This window comes from Mobula birostris, chromosome 9 (assembly GCF_030028105.1).
Source record: "Mobula birostris isolate sMobBir1 chromosome 9, sMobBir1.hap1, whole genome shotgun sequence".
NCBI classification, from domain to species: domain Eukaryota; kingdom Metazoa; phylum Chordata; class Chondrichthyes; order Myliobatiformes; family Myliobatidae; genus Mobula; species Mobula birostris.
In genome coordinates, this window is record NC_092378.1 from 3,298,262 (window position 1) to 3,312,291 (window position 14,030).

General features: G+C 45.9%; 1 protein-coding gene across 2 annotated transcripts in view; it reads right to left on the reverse strand.

The window, feature by feature from the left end:
• Window positions 1-13,733, reverse strand: part of gas2l3 (growth arrest-specific 2 like 3) — a 55,724-nt gene extending 41,991 nt beyond the window's left edge. The window contains exons 1-2 of one of the 2 annotated variants that reach the window (XM_072267370.1): window positions 13,371-13,733; window positions 9,187-9,262 (exon numbers count right to left, since the gene is read on the reverse strand). The gene's annotated coding sequence lies outside the window, so the exon portion shown is untranslated. The remainder of the gene's footprint in view (window positions 1-9,186; window positions 9,263-13,370) is intronic. The other variant, XM_072267368.1, reaches the window with a different exon arrangement.
• Window positions 13,734-14,030: the final 297 nt, after the last annotated feature.

Consider the following 14,030-nt stretch of genomic DNA (forward strand, 5'->3'; position numbering starts at 1 on the left):
TCATGCAGTCAGGCTGGAGACTGCCCAGAGGGAATATGAGGTTTTGCTCCTCCAATCTGCGAGCGGCCTCATCATGGCAGCTGAGGATGTCATAGACCCTGCAGATCATCAGCTCTCTCACACCACTGAGTTGTAGACCCAAAGGTGAAAATACCGTTCGTTAATTCCCCTCTAATGCTGTGAATGATTACATAGAACACAGAACATATAGAACATAGAATAGTACAGCACATTACAGGCCCTTCGGCCCACAATGTTGTGCCGACCCTCAAACCCTGCCTTCCATATAACCCCCCACCTTAAATTCTTAAATCCTTGTGCAGGATTCCCTAGCAATTAACTTGCAGTTTGAGTCAGGGTAAAGGTGGCAAATGCAGTGTTAGAAACCATAGAAACTACAGCATAGAAACAGGCCTTTTGGCCCTTCTTGGCTGTGCCGAACCATTTTCTGCCTAGTCCCACTGACCTGCACATGGACCATATCCCTCCATACACCTCCCATCCATGTATCTGTCCAATTTATTCTTAAATGTTAAAAGAACCCGCGTTTACCACCCCGTCTGGCAGCTCATTCCATACTCCCACCACTCTCTGTGTGAAAAAGCCCCCCCCTAATGTTCCCTTTAAACTTTTCCCCCCCTCACCCTTAACCCATGTCCTCTTGTTTTTTTCTCCCCTTGCCTCAGTGGAAAAAGCCTGCTTGCATTCACTCTATCTATACCCATCATAATTTTATATACCTCTATCAAATCTCCCCTCATTCTTCTACGCTTCAGGGAATAAAGTCCTAACCTATTCAACCTTTCTCTGTAACTGAGTTTCTCAAGTCCCGGCAACATCCTTGTAAACCTTCTCTGCACTCTTTCAACCTTATTTATATCCTTCCTGTAATTTGGTGACCAAAACTGAACACAATACTCCAGATTCGGCCTCACCAATGCCTTATACAACCTCATCATAACATTCCAGCTCTTATACTCAATACTTCGATTAATAAAGGCCAATGTACCAAAAGCTCTCTTTACAACCCTATCTACCTGTGACGACACTTTTAGGGAATTTTGTATCTGTATTCCCAGATCTCTCTGTTCCACTGCACTCCTCAGTGCCTTACCATTAACCCTGTATGTTCTACATTAGTTTGTCCTTCCAACGTGCAATACCTCATACTTGTCAGTATTAAACTCCATCTGCCATTTTTCAACCCATTTTTCCAGCTGGTCCAAGTCCCTCTGCAGGCTCTGAAAACCTTCCTCACTGTCTACTACACCTCCAATCTTTGTATCATCAGCAAACTTGCTGATCCAATTTACCACATTATCATCCAGATCATTGATATAGATGACAAATAACAATGGACCCAGCACTGATCCCTGTGGCACACCACTAGTCACAGGCCTCCACTCAGAGAAGCAATTCTCTACCACCACTCTCTGGCTTCTTCCATCGAGCCAATGTCTAATCCAATTTACCACCTCTCCATGTATACCTAGCGACTGAATTTTCCTAACTAACCTCCCATGCGGGACCTTGTCAAAGGCCTTACTGAAGTCCATGTAGACAATATCCACTGCCTTCCCTTCATCCACTTTCCTAGTAACCTTCTCAAAAAACTCCAACAGATTGGTCAAACATGACCTACCACGCACAAAGCCATGTTGACTCTCCCTAATAAGTCCCTGTTTATCCAAATGCTTGTAGATTCTGTCTCTTAGTACTCCCTCCAATAACTTACCTACTACTGACGTTAAACTTACCGGCCTATAATTTCCTGGATTACTTTTCGATCCTTGTTTAAACAATGGAACAACATGAGCCACGCTCCAACCCTCCGGCACCTCACCCGTAGACAGCGACATTTTAAATATTTCTGCCAGGGCCCCTGCAATTTCAACACTAGTCTCCTTCAAGGTCCGAGGGAACACCCTGTCAGGTCCCGGGGATTTATCCACTTTAATTTTCCTCAAGACAGCAAGGACCTCCTCCTTTTCAATCTGTACAGTTTCCATGGTCTCACTACTTGATTCCCTCAATTCCATAGATTTCATGCCAGCTTCCTTAGTAAATACAGACGCAAAAAACCTATTTAAGATCTCCCCCATTTCCTTTGGTTCCGCACATAGCCGACCACTCTGATCTTCAAGAGGACCAACTTTATCCCTTACAATCCTTTTGCTCTTAATATACCTGTAAAAGCTCTTTGGATTATCCTTCACTTTGACTGCCAAGGCAACCTCATGTCTTCTTTTAGCCCTCCTGATTTCTTTCTTAAGTATTTTCTTGCACTTCTTATACTCCTCAAGCACCTGATTTACCCCGTTTCCTATACATTTCATACAACTCCCTCTTCTTCTTTATCAGAGTTGCAATATCCCTTGAGAACCAAGGTTCCTTATTCCTATTCAATTTGCCTTTAATCCTGACAGGAACATACAAACTCTGCACTCTCAAAAAGTTAGCATTCCTTTCAAGAGGACTAGACAATGAGGGAGGGGGGACGTCGACTCAGACATGAGAGGCCTGCATCGGGCATTTTCATGCCTTACAAGACGCAGATTGGAAGTCTGTGTGGGGCGCCACTCCTCGCACAGACTAATGCAACATGTGATTAAGTGCCTTGCTCAAGGACACAAACACGCTGCCACAGCTGAGGCTCGAACTAGTGACCTTCAGTTCACTAGACGAACGCCTTAACCACTTGGCCATTTCAAGAGGAGTGGACAATGAAAGCAAGGATATAATGCTGAGGCATTGGTGAGACCTCACGTGAAGTATTGTAAGCAGTTTTAGTCCCTTTATCTAAGGCAGGATGTGCTGGCATTGGAGGGGGTCCAGATTAGTGAGATTGCAAAGTTTTCCAGGAGAAGACAGGAGAACGGGGTTGAGAGGGATAATAAGTCAGCCAAGATGAAATGGCAGAGCAAACTCAATGGGCCAGAAGGTCTAATTGTTCTCTTATGTTTCGTGATCTTATAACAGCCATATTTAGCAAGATGATTTAAACTGCAACGGGTACATACATACACACACTCATTCTGTGGCCACTTTATTGGTTATACCTGTATACCTGCTTGTTAATGCAAATATCTAATCAGCCAATCATGTGGCAACAAATCGATGCATAAAAGCATGCAGACATGGTCAAGAGGTTCAGTTGTTGTTCAGATCAAACATCAGAATGGGGCAGAAATGTGATCTAAGTGACTGACTGTGAAAATAATTGTTGGTGCCAGACAGGGTGGTTTGAGTATCTCAGAAATTGGTGATCTCCTGGGATTTTCACACACAAGTCACTAGAGTTTACAGAGAACAATGCAGAAAACAAACAAACAAAAAATCCAGTGAATATCAGCTCTGTGGGCAAAAACTCCTTGTTAATGAGAGAGGTCAGAGGAGAGGGGCCAGACTGGGTCAAGCTGACAGGAAGGCGACTGTAACTCAAATAACCACACGTTACAACAGTGGTGTGCAGGAGAGCATCTCTGAATGCACAACATGTCGAATCTTAAAGTGGATGGCTACAGCAGCAGACCATTAACGTTCACAATATTGTGTTCAGGCTCCAGCATAGAGTCTTATAGGAAATGGAGCTCTCAACAATCTGCGGCCACTTCATTACCTCCTGTACCTAGAGTGGCCCCCGAGTATAAATATTTAACATTTCTCTTCCAAACCCACTTCCCTATCCGATTCCATCTGCCCTTCACATCACCATATAACAATTACAGCATGGAAACAGGCCATCTCAGCCCTTCTAGTCCGTGCCGAACTCTTACTCTCACCTAGTCCCACCGACCTGCACTCAGCCCATAACCCTCCATTCCTTTCCTGTCCATATATCTATCCAATTTAACTTTAAATGACAACATCGATCCTGCCTCAACCACTTCTGCTGGAAGCTCATTCCACACAGCCACCACTCTCTGAGTAAAGAAGTTCCCCCTCATGTTATCCCTAAACTTTTGCCTTTTAACTCTCAACTCATGTCCTCTTGTTTGAATCTCCCCTACTCTCAATGGAAAAAACCTATCCACGTCAACTCCATCTATCACGTCTTTGCATTTCTAGCAGATTCCAGCACCAGCAGTCTTGTGTCCCTGTACAGCAGAACTCAGCATGGATTCCTTAAAGGAAAATCCTGCCTGACAAAGCTATTACAATTTTTTGAGGAAATTACCAGTAGGCTAGACAAGGGAGATGCAGTGGATGTTGTATATTTGGATTTTCAGAAGGCCTTTGACAAGGTGCCACACATGAGGCTGCTTAACAAGATAAGAGCCCATGGAATTCCGGGAAAGTTACATACGTGGATAGAGAGTTGGCTGATTGGCAGGAAACAGAGAGTGGGAATAAAGGGATCCTATTCTGGTTGGCTGCCGGTTACCAGTGGTGTTCCACAGGGATCAGTGTTGGGGCCGCTTCTTTTTACATTGTACATTAACGATTTGGATTATGGAATAGATGGCTTTGTGGCTAAGTTTGCTGATGATACGAAGATAGGTGGAGGGGCCGGTAGTGCTAAGGAAACGGAGAGTCTGCAGAGAGACTTGGATAGATTGGAAGAATGGGCAGAGAAGTGGCAAATGAAGTACAATGTTGGAAAGTGTATGGTTATGCACTTTGGCAGAAAAAATAAACGGGCAGACTATTATTTAAATGGGGAAAGAATTCAAAGTTCTGAGATGCAACGGGACTTGGGAGTCCTCGTACAGGATTCCCTTAAGGTTAACCTCCAGGTTGAGTCGGTAGTGAAGAAGGCGAATGCAATGTTGGCATTCATTTCTAGAGGAATAGAGTATAGGAGCAGGGATGTGATGTTGAGGCTCTATAAGGCGCTGGTGAGACCTCACTTGGAGTACTGTGGGCAGTTTTGGTCTCCTTATTTAAGAAAGGATGTGCTGACGTTGGAGAGGGTACAGAGAAGATTCACTAGAATGATTCCGGGAATGAGAGGGTTAACATATGAGGAACATTTGTCCGCTCTTGGACTGTATTCCTTGGAGTTTAGAAGAATGAGGGGAGACCTAATAGAAACATTTCGAATGTTAAAAGGCATGGACAGAGTGGATGTGGCAAAGTTGTTTCCCATGATGGGGGAGTCTAGTACGAGAGGGCATGACTTAAGGATTGAAGGGCACCCTTTCAGAACAGAAATGCGAAGAAATTTTTTTAGTTGGAGGGTGGTGAATCTATGGAATTTGTTGCCACGGGCAGCAGTGGAGGCCAAGTCATTGGGTGTCTTTAAGGCAGAGATTGATAGGTATCTGAGTAGCTAGGGCATCAAAGGTTATGGTGAGAAGGCGGGGGAGTGGGACTAAATAGGATAAAATGGATCAGCTCATGATAAAATGGCGGAGCAGACTCGATGGGCCGAATGGCCTACTTCTGCTCCTTTGTCTTATGGTCCCGAGTCCAGAGTTTACACCCCCCAGCCTCTGTCTCCCAGCTCCACACCCCTCCCTCTACTGGCTCTCATCTTTCATCCCCCTGTCAGTGCACCCATCAATCACTGGTTCGTGTGACATCGTCGTTCCCGCCAGGAACGGCACTGCATACTAGAGGGCACAAGTTTAAGGTGAGAGGTGAAAGAATCAAAATGGACTGAGAAGGAACTTCTTCAAAGTAAATTATCAAATTACGTATATGTCACCATATACTGCCTTGAGATTCTCTTTCTGACAGGAAAAGAACAATAGAATTTAAAAAAAAACTATACATACACAAAGACTGACAACCAACGTGTGAAAGAAGACAAACTGTGCAATTAAAAAATAATATTCAGAACATGATTTGTAGAGTCCTTGAAATTGAGTCCATTGGTTGTGAAATCAGTTCAGAGTTGTGGTGAGTGAGATTATCCACACTGGTTCAGGATCCTGATGGTTGAGGTGTAATAACTATCCTGAACCTAGTGATGTGGGTCTTTCCTATTGGTAGCAGTGAGAAGCAGCTAATTTTGCAGAGGTTCCTGCAAACAATAGTGAGTTATTGATGGTTACTCTGACTTAATTTATTGTATTTTTATTTAGAGATAGAGCACAGAACAGGCCCCTGCAGCCCAACCAACTGCAATGCCCAGCACCCCTCCAATATAACCCTAGCCTAAACACAGGGCAATTCACAATGACTTCCTTGTGGGAGGAAACCAGAGCACCCGGAGGAAACCCACATGCACGCGGTAGGGACACACAAACATTCCTACAGAGCAAACTATAGAAATCATTAAATAAGCAGGGCAAAAAGAGCTGAGATAGTGCTGATGGGTTCATTGTCGATTCAGAAATCTGATGGTGGAGAGAAGCTGCTGCTCCTGCAGCACAAGTCGTGTGGAGTGCGAGTCTTCAGGCTCCTACACCTCCTCAATGATAGCAATGAGAAGAGGGCATGTCCGTGGTGATGGGATGCTCAATGATCCATGCCACATTTTTGGAGGCATTGCCTTTTGATGGTTTACTCAATCCTGGGGAGGCAAGTGCCCATGATGGAACTGGCTGAGTTTATAGTTCTGCAGCTTTTTTTTTTTAAAAAGAAAAACTTTATTTAGGTATCTGAGCACTTACCTGGTACCTAGATACCGAGAGAATTTTGCTCTGATTTATAATGCCTACCCAGTGGGTTGGATGCAACCCCCATCTTCCATAGTATCTCAAAGCCAGCTTCTCCTACAGTACGGCACTCCCTCACCAATACCAATTCTCCTCTCAGTGGTACACCGGGAGCATCACAAGAACAGAAGACACAGGAGCAGAATTAGGCCATTTGGCCCGTTGAGTCTGCTCTGCCATTTTCCATCATGGCTGATTTATTATCCCTCCCAATCCCGTTCTCCTGCCTTCTCCCTGTATCCTTCGACACTCTGGCTAATCAAGAACCTATCAACCTCTGCTTTAAGACAATGCCCAATGACTTGGCCTCCACAATGGTTGTATTACAAATCAGAGCGAAATTCTCTCGGTATCCAGGTACCAGATAAGTGCCCAGATACCCAAGTAAGGTTTATAACAATGAATTCCACAGATTCACCACTCTCTGGCTAAAGAAGTTCCTCATCTCTGTTCTAAAGGGATGTCCTTCTATTATGAGGCTGTGTCCTCTGGTCTTAGACTCCCTCTATAGAAAACATCCTCTCCACATCCACACTATCAAGACCTTTCAATATTGCGGTCCTGATGAAGGGTCTTGGCCGGAAACATCGACTGTTTACTCTTTTCCATCCGTGCTGCCTGGCCTGCTGAGGTCCCCCAGCATTTTGCACGAGTTACTCTGGATTTCCAGCATCTGCAGATTTTCTCTCGTTTATCATTCTGGATTTGATGTCCAACTCTCTAAAGGAATGAATCTCAACCCATAATCTTCTGACCAGGAGCAAGAACATGAGTGGGGACACAGCTAACAGTGTGTGCATTGATTTTTTTTTTACTCCCTGGATTCCAGCCAGGATTCTGGTCCACAAACATCCTCTTCGTGATTCAAGGCGGGGGTTCAGCAAGCTTGCTGTTCGACTCGCCAGAAAAGTGAGTCATTTCTGGTCTGAGTAATCACTACAATATCCAAGTTCCTTTATATACTTACTTTAACCTCAAGTTTATTTTTAATATAAGTCTTTATTCTTATAATTGTTGAATATTGTTTATTGTTGGTTGTCATGCCAACACGCCACAAATTCCTACTGCATGTAAACGTGTATGGGGATTAAGGTTGACCTGTGATGTGTATATTTTTACTTCTAAAGTATTAGCTGTAAAAGGAGAACAAGCTAAAACTGTAACTAACACACTGACGTGAGCCAGCTTGGTGTGACTGAGTATTTCAGCTCAGAAAAACTGAGATCACAGTTTCCTCTGGATTCAGATCCAGGACTGAATTCACAGCCCCTCCCACCCCTCGTGACCCCACCCTGTTTAACTCACTAATCCCTGTATCGCCCATCTCTTTGCTCCTCCAGTTCCAGTTTACCAACTATTCCTAATTTCCCCATTGTACTGCCAGTGATAACCAGGCCGAGCTGCTCTAGACTAAGATGGAATTCCCAGCACCAACCAGTCCCAAGGAAATCAAAGGCAGTGGTGCCTGAACCAGCACGGAGACCTGGAGCCTCTTCCCCTTCACACGTGCTTGCTGGACCACACTCCCTCATAAGATGCTGCGAGATCTTCTACCTTATCCAGCACACAGAATCAGAATCCTTTATTATCACTAAGTATGTGGACACATACAGGGAATTTGATGCCGGTTTTCCCGAGCTCTCGCTGTACAGAATCAGAAAGCAAACAAAACAATAGTGCAACTAATCGTGAACTATATACGAGATATACCTGTGTATGTACAGGTGGACTTGGTTTATAATAGACTAAAATTCAAGTGTTCATAAGACTGATGGCATACGGAAAGAAACTGTTCTTGTACCTATTAGTCCTGGCATACAGTGATCTAAAGCGCCTACCAGGAGGAAGGAGTTGGAACCGGTGATGTCCAGGGTGTGATGGGTCTACAATGATACTGCTTGCTCGCTTCCTGACTCCAGATGCATATAAGTCCTGGATCAAGGGCAGCTTCACACCAATAATCCTTTCCGCAGCCCTGACAGTTCTTTGGAGTCACACAGCTTGCATTCAAATACAACACCTTCGGCCTTGTATTCATCACCCTTTTTGATTTTGCCCCATGTTACATTTCAGCTCATCCCACTGACTCTGATTTTGCCCCATCATCTGCTCCACAGTCTCACAACCCAATGCCTCGGCTGGTACACCAAATGCCCCATCCTTAGTCCCATCACTCGAGTTCTCATCCCCCTGCCAACTTATTCTAAACACTCCCCAACAGCTCTAGTAAACAGCAACATCTGCACCTCCTCCATTTTTAAGCCCCCCCCCCACCCCAAGGTCTTGTGCTTGACACTGTGGGTGTGGTGATGTAACTTACTGAAAACTTGGCTGATGGCCAGGTGATCGTAAACACACCCACAGCGCAATAATGGAGCAGGTAACTGCTAACACCCAACACCCAGGTGCAGTAATGGAGCAGCAAGTTTTCATTGTACCTGTGCATACATGTACTTGTACGTTTGACCATAAGCCTGACTTTACTAGAACAGAACAAGATACACCCAATTAACTACAAAGTTAAGAGTTTTTCTCCCAAGCCAAGTTCAAAGAATGACACGCAAACCAAAGAAACACTCACAAAATGCTGGAGGAACTCTGCAGGTGAGGCAGCAATCACGGAAATGAACAAACAGTTGACGTTTCAGACTGAGATGCTGCAAAGTTGAAAGTAAATTTTATTATTAAAGTACATACGTCACCACATACATCCTGAGATTCATTTTCCTGTGGGCATACACAGCAAATCTATAGAATAGTGACTAGAAAAGGATCAATGAAAGATCAGCCAGAGTACAAAAGACAACAAACTGAACAAATGCAAATATAACTAAACAGCAATAAATAATGAGATAAAGAGTCCTTAAAGTGAGATCATTGGTTGTGGAAACATTTCAATGGATGGGCAAGTGAGGGTATCCCCCTTTGTTCCAGATGGAAGGGGGCAGGAGTACAAGCTGACAGGCCCAAAACATTGACTGTTCAATCCTCAGCATCGATGCTGCCTGACCTGCTAAGTTCCCCCAGTACTTTGTGTCTGCTGTTCTGGACTTCCAACGTTTGCAGAATCTCCTGTGTGAGCCTTCTGCCCCCTTCCTTTCCAGTCTTGGTGAAGGGTCTTGGCTCGAAATGTCAATGGTTTACTCCCCTCCATTGATGCTGCCTGACCTGCTGAGTTCCTCCAGTATTTTGTGAGTTGCTCTGGATTTCCAGCATCTGCAGAACCTGTTGTGTTTATGATCAAAGAAGGGAAAGGTAACCACTGGTAAATTGGAGCGTGAAGTTCAAGTTCAATATCACTCCTTCAAATGGGATATTTACAATTGTTTCATTCTCCTTCACACTTGTTCAAGTTTATTGTCATCTGACTACGTATATACACCCAAATGAGACAACATTCCTCCAGACTCACAAAACATATCACACAGAACTTAAAACAAAATATCATAAAAAAAATATAATTCAAAATTCATGCAGTGTGCAATACAGGTAAACAGTAAACCACTCGCTGTCTGAGTGATGAGATCTCAGTGGTGCCAGGGTATTCATTAGTCTCACAGCCTGAGGGAAGAAGCTGTTCCCCAGTCTGACAGTCCTAGTCCTGATGCTCCTGAACCTCCTTCCTGGCGGTCGCAGGTCAGAGAGATTGTGGGACGGGTGGTAAAGATCCTCAATAATGCTTTGGGCCCTTCGTCTGCAAGGTACCTGGTAAGTATTACAAATACGGGTGAGGGAGACACCAGTGAACCTGTAGGCAGTTTGAAGTCACCATCAAACCAGCAATGGTGTCATTAAGTGAAGCAGTAGGCTTGGAGAGCTGACAGGCTTACTTGTGTTTCTAAATTATGTTTGATTCCTACACTGGGGCAATTGTCTTATGAGGATGGATTCTCCATCTGCAGAATCCCTTCAAAGGGAGGCCTTAGTTCAGATAGAGGGTCCTCTCCCTCAAACTCTAACTCCGTTTCCCTCTGCACAGTTGCCGCCTGGCCTGCAACCTGATTCTTTTAACCTTCTGACGTCCTCTGCCAGGAATAACACTGAACCAAATACTTTCATGTCCAACAGCTTAAAGCCCATTGACAGGTTTGAAAGCACAGACCCTCCCCCCCCCCCAGAGATGGGAGAGTTCCTTCCATGTAATAAGAGGCATAAATCAAATTGATACCCAGGGTGGAATGGCTAGTACGAGGTGGCACCATTTTAAGGTGCTTGGAGGAAAGTAACAAAAGTAATTAACTTGAACTTGAGGAACAGGCCCTTCAGCCCATCATGCCTGTGCTGAACTGAGTTCATGCCAAATCTCAAACGTAGATTTTTATTTCCCCCACAGACCCTCCCCATCACCCTGTCTGGAGGTCTGTCTCTGTGTGTGGACGTGGACGGTCCCAAGCCCGGCTGTGGAAGGAGGAGTGTTGGACATGGGGTCAGTAAACCCCATAAAAACCCAAAGCTACGAAACACCGACAGAAGCTGCAGAGGCATCATCCCTGGGAGAGGAAGGAGCCACCAGGAAGATGGGCTACCCCTGGGGATAGTGTGGAAGTCTGACCCTGGACAGAGGACTCTGATGAGCTGCTGTTGGCAGCCTGTGCCCCAGTACAGGTGATGGGGCTTAAACATTTTTAAAAAAAAAACATTTCACTGCAAGTTTCCATGTACAGGTGATAAATAAATCTGAACCACACTCCAGGGGCAATTTTAAGCAGCAACTTAACCCAATGACCTACAGTTCATTGGGACGGTGGAAGAGAGCGGAGCACCCGGGAGAAACCCACAGTCACTGGAAGAACGGGCAAACTCCACATAGACAGCACCCAAAGTCAGCACTGAATCTCAATCACCAGCACTGTGAGGCAGCGGCACTATCCACTGAACTTCAGGAATAGGCCATTCAGCCCTTCTTTCCTGCTCACTCTCTACAATTCTCATCACCACGCAACAGGAAGGATATGGTAGCGACTGAGAGCACACAGGAGAGATGTGTCAGGGTTACCCGGATAGAACACCGTGGTTAAAAGGGGAGATTGGATAGTGGCTATTCTGAAACACAGGAGGCTGAGGAAGATCTTATAGACACAAGAGATTCTGCAGATGCTGGAAAGCTCACCACAGAATGCTGAAGGAACTCAGCAAGTCCAGCAGCATCTGTGGAAGGGATAACAGTCGGCGTTTCAAGTTCAGCTTCAGTTTATTGTCATTCAACCGTACACACGTATACCACCAAATGAAACAATGTTCCTCTGGTCAAAGTGCACAGCACAGTACAATACATACCACTAACACAGCACATAGTAATATTGCCACAAATAATAAGGTGCATTAACAACACAAATTAAAAAGTAAACAGTCCAATGATACTGGACTTCATGTGTGATGAGACTCTTCATGGGAATGGAAGGAAAGGGGAAAGAAACCAGAATAAGGTGGGTAGGGGAAGGAGGAGGTGTAGGAGCTGGCAGGTGATAGGTGAGATCAGATGAGAGGAAAGGTAGGTGGGTTGGGAGGGGAGTGGAGATGAAATAAGAAGCTGGGGGTTTTAGGTGGAAAGGGTAAGTCTGAAGAAGGAGGGAACAGTGGACGATGAGAGAAAGGGAAAAAGGAGGGGTAGGGGAGGGGAGCCAGAATGGGGAATGAAAAAAGAGAAGGGTGAAGGGGGGGGGAAGGGGAGGAATTACCAGAAGTTAGAGAAATCAATGTTCATGCCATCAGGTTGGAGGATATTTAGAGGAATAAAAGTGTTGCTCCTTCTGCATGAGTTCGGCCTCCTCGTGTTAGACATAACAAAATGAAACAAGAAAATCAAATTGAAATGAGTGGCCACCGGAGAGCATGCCTCTTGCGGGGCTGACAGAGCAAACGTACTCAATAAAGTGGTCCCACAATCTGTGTCAGGTCTCACGGAGCATTGGATGCAGGGGATCACCGACAGACCTGCAGATGAAGAATCACCTCATCAGGAGGGACTGCTTGCGTCCCCGAATGGGGATCGCCGAGTTTATAATATTGTAGGCATAGGTTTTTTCGCAGGACAGGTGATCTAGAACTGGATGGCCCAGGTTTACAGCAGAGAATGGAGATACAGTATAAGACCTCGAAAGACAAGAGCAGAATTGGGCTATTCGGCCCATCGGGTTTGCTCTATCATTCTGTCATGGCTGATTTACTATCCCTCTCCCCGTAACCTTTCACACTCTGACTAATCAAGAACCTACCAACCTCTGCTTTAAATATACTCAATGACTTGGTCACCACAGCCGTCTGCGGCAATGAATTCCACAGATTCCCCACTCTCTGGCTAAATAAATGACTTGTCGTATCTGTTGTAACTTTATTCTGAGGCTGTGCCCTCTGGTCCTGGACTCCCCCACTATAGGAAAGATCCTCTCCTCATTGTTTTTCTACATCTGAAGCCAAATTCGGGGTCAACATCAATTGGGAATCTGCAGCCGGGACCCCTCTCCTCTCCCCATCCCCGCCCAAGAGAGCAGAGCCGAGCCGAGCCGAGCCGATCCCACCCCACCTCAGCACCCACTCCCTTCACTGCTGCCCCGCCCTCTCTTCTTGATGGACACCGTTGCGTCCAATAGCAGACGCCCGAAAGGTCTCTCCGCCAATGGAAGCTGAGCAGAGGCGGACTTGGAGCTGTCGGTCGGCGGACCCACCTGTAGCCCCTCTCTCCCCCGGCTCCGTCCTCGGACACATTGTATCCGCCCCGGGGCACATTGTATCCAACTGTAGCGAATAAAAGCAACAAAGTCTCACCGGCTCCAGATGTCCGGTTCTCTCCTAAAATGCCGGGCCGTCCTGGCTCTCTCCAGTCACGCTCCCGTCCCGGGGCTCTCTCCTGTCAATCCGGGACCGTCTCGGGTCAGTCTCCCTGGACCGCTCCGGATAAGTTTCTCTCTCCTATGTCCAGAATCGTGCCGGCTCAGTTTCCCTCTCCCGCAAATCCCGGACCTTACCGAGTCGATCTCGCTGTCCCGCACCGGGATCCTCTAAACCGCCATTCAGTCAGAAATCAGCGCCATTCGAAACAGCCAATAGCGAACCGGCTGCTGGCGTCGGGGGCGGGGCGTGAGGGGGGCGTGGCCTTCACGCATCCACGTGGTGATCACAACATCTTGTCTGACTCATACTGCCCGAGGCCGTTCAGCCCGTTCAGAGCTGAGTGACTATCCCCTCGCAGATCAGATATCTATCTGCCGTTACAGCAGGTGCTGGGAAAGTAATGAGGAGATGTACCACCAACAGGAAAGCCCCCCACCCACCAGCTTCTTGCATGGGTCCAGTGGAGTTTCAGTTTCGCAGTGACTCCCCAAGATCAGAATCAGCTTTATTATCACTAACATACACTGAAAATAAAAACAACAGGAATTCTGCAGATGCTGGAAATTCAAGCAACACACATTATCACTAACATAC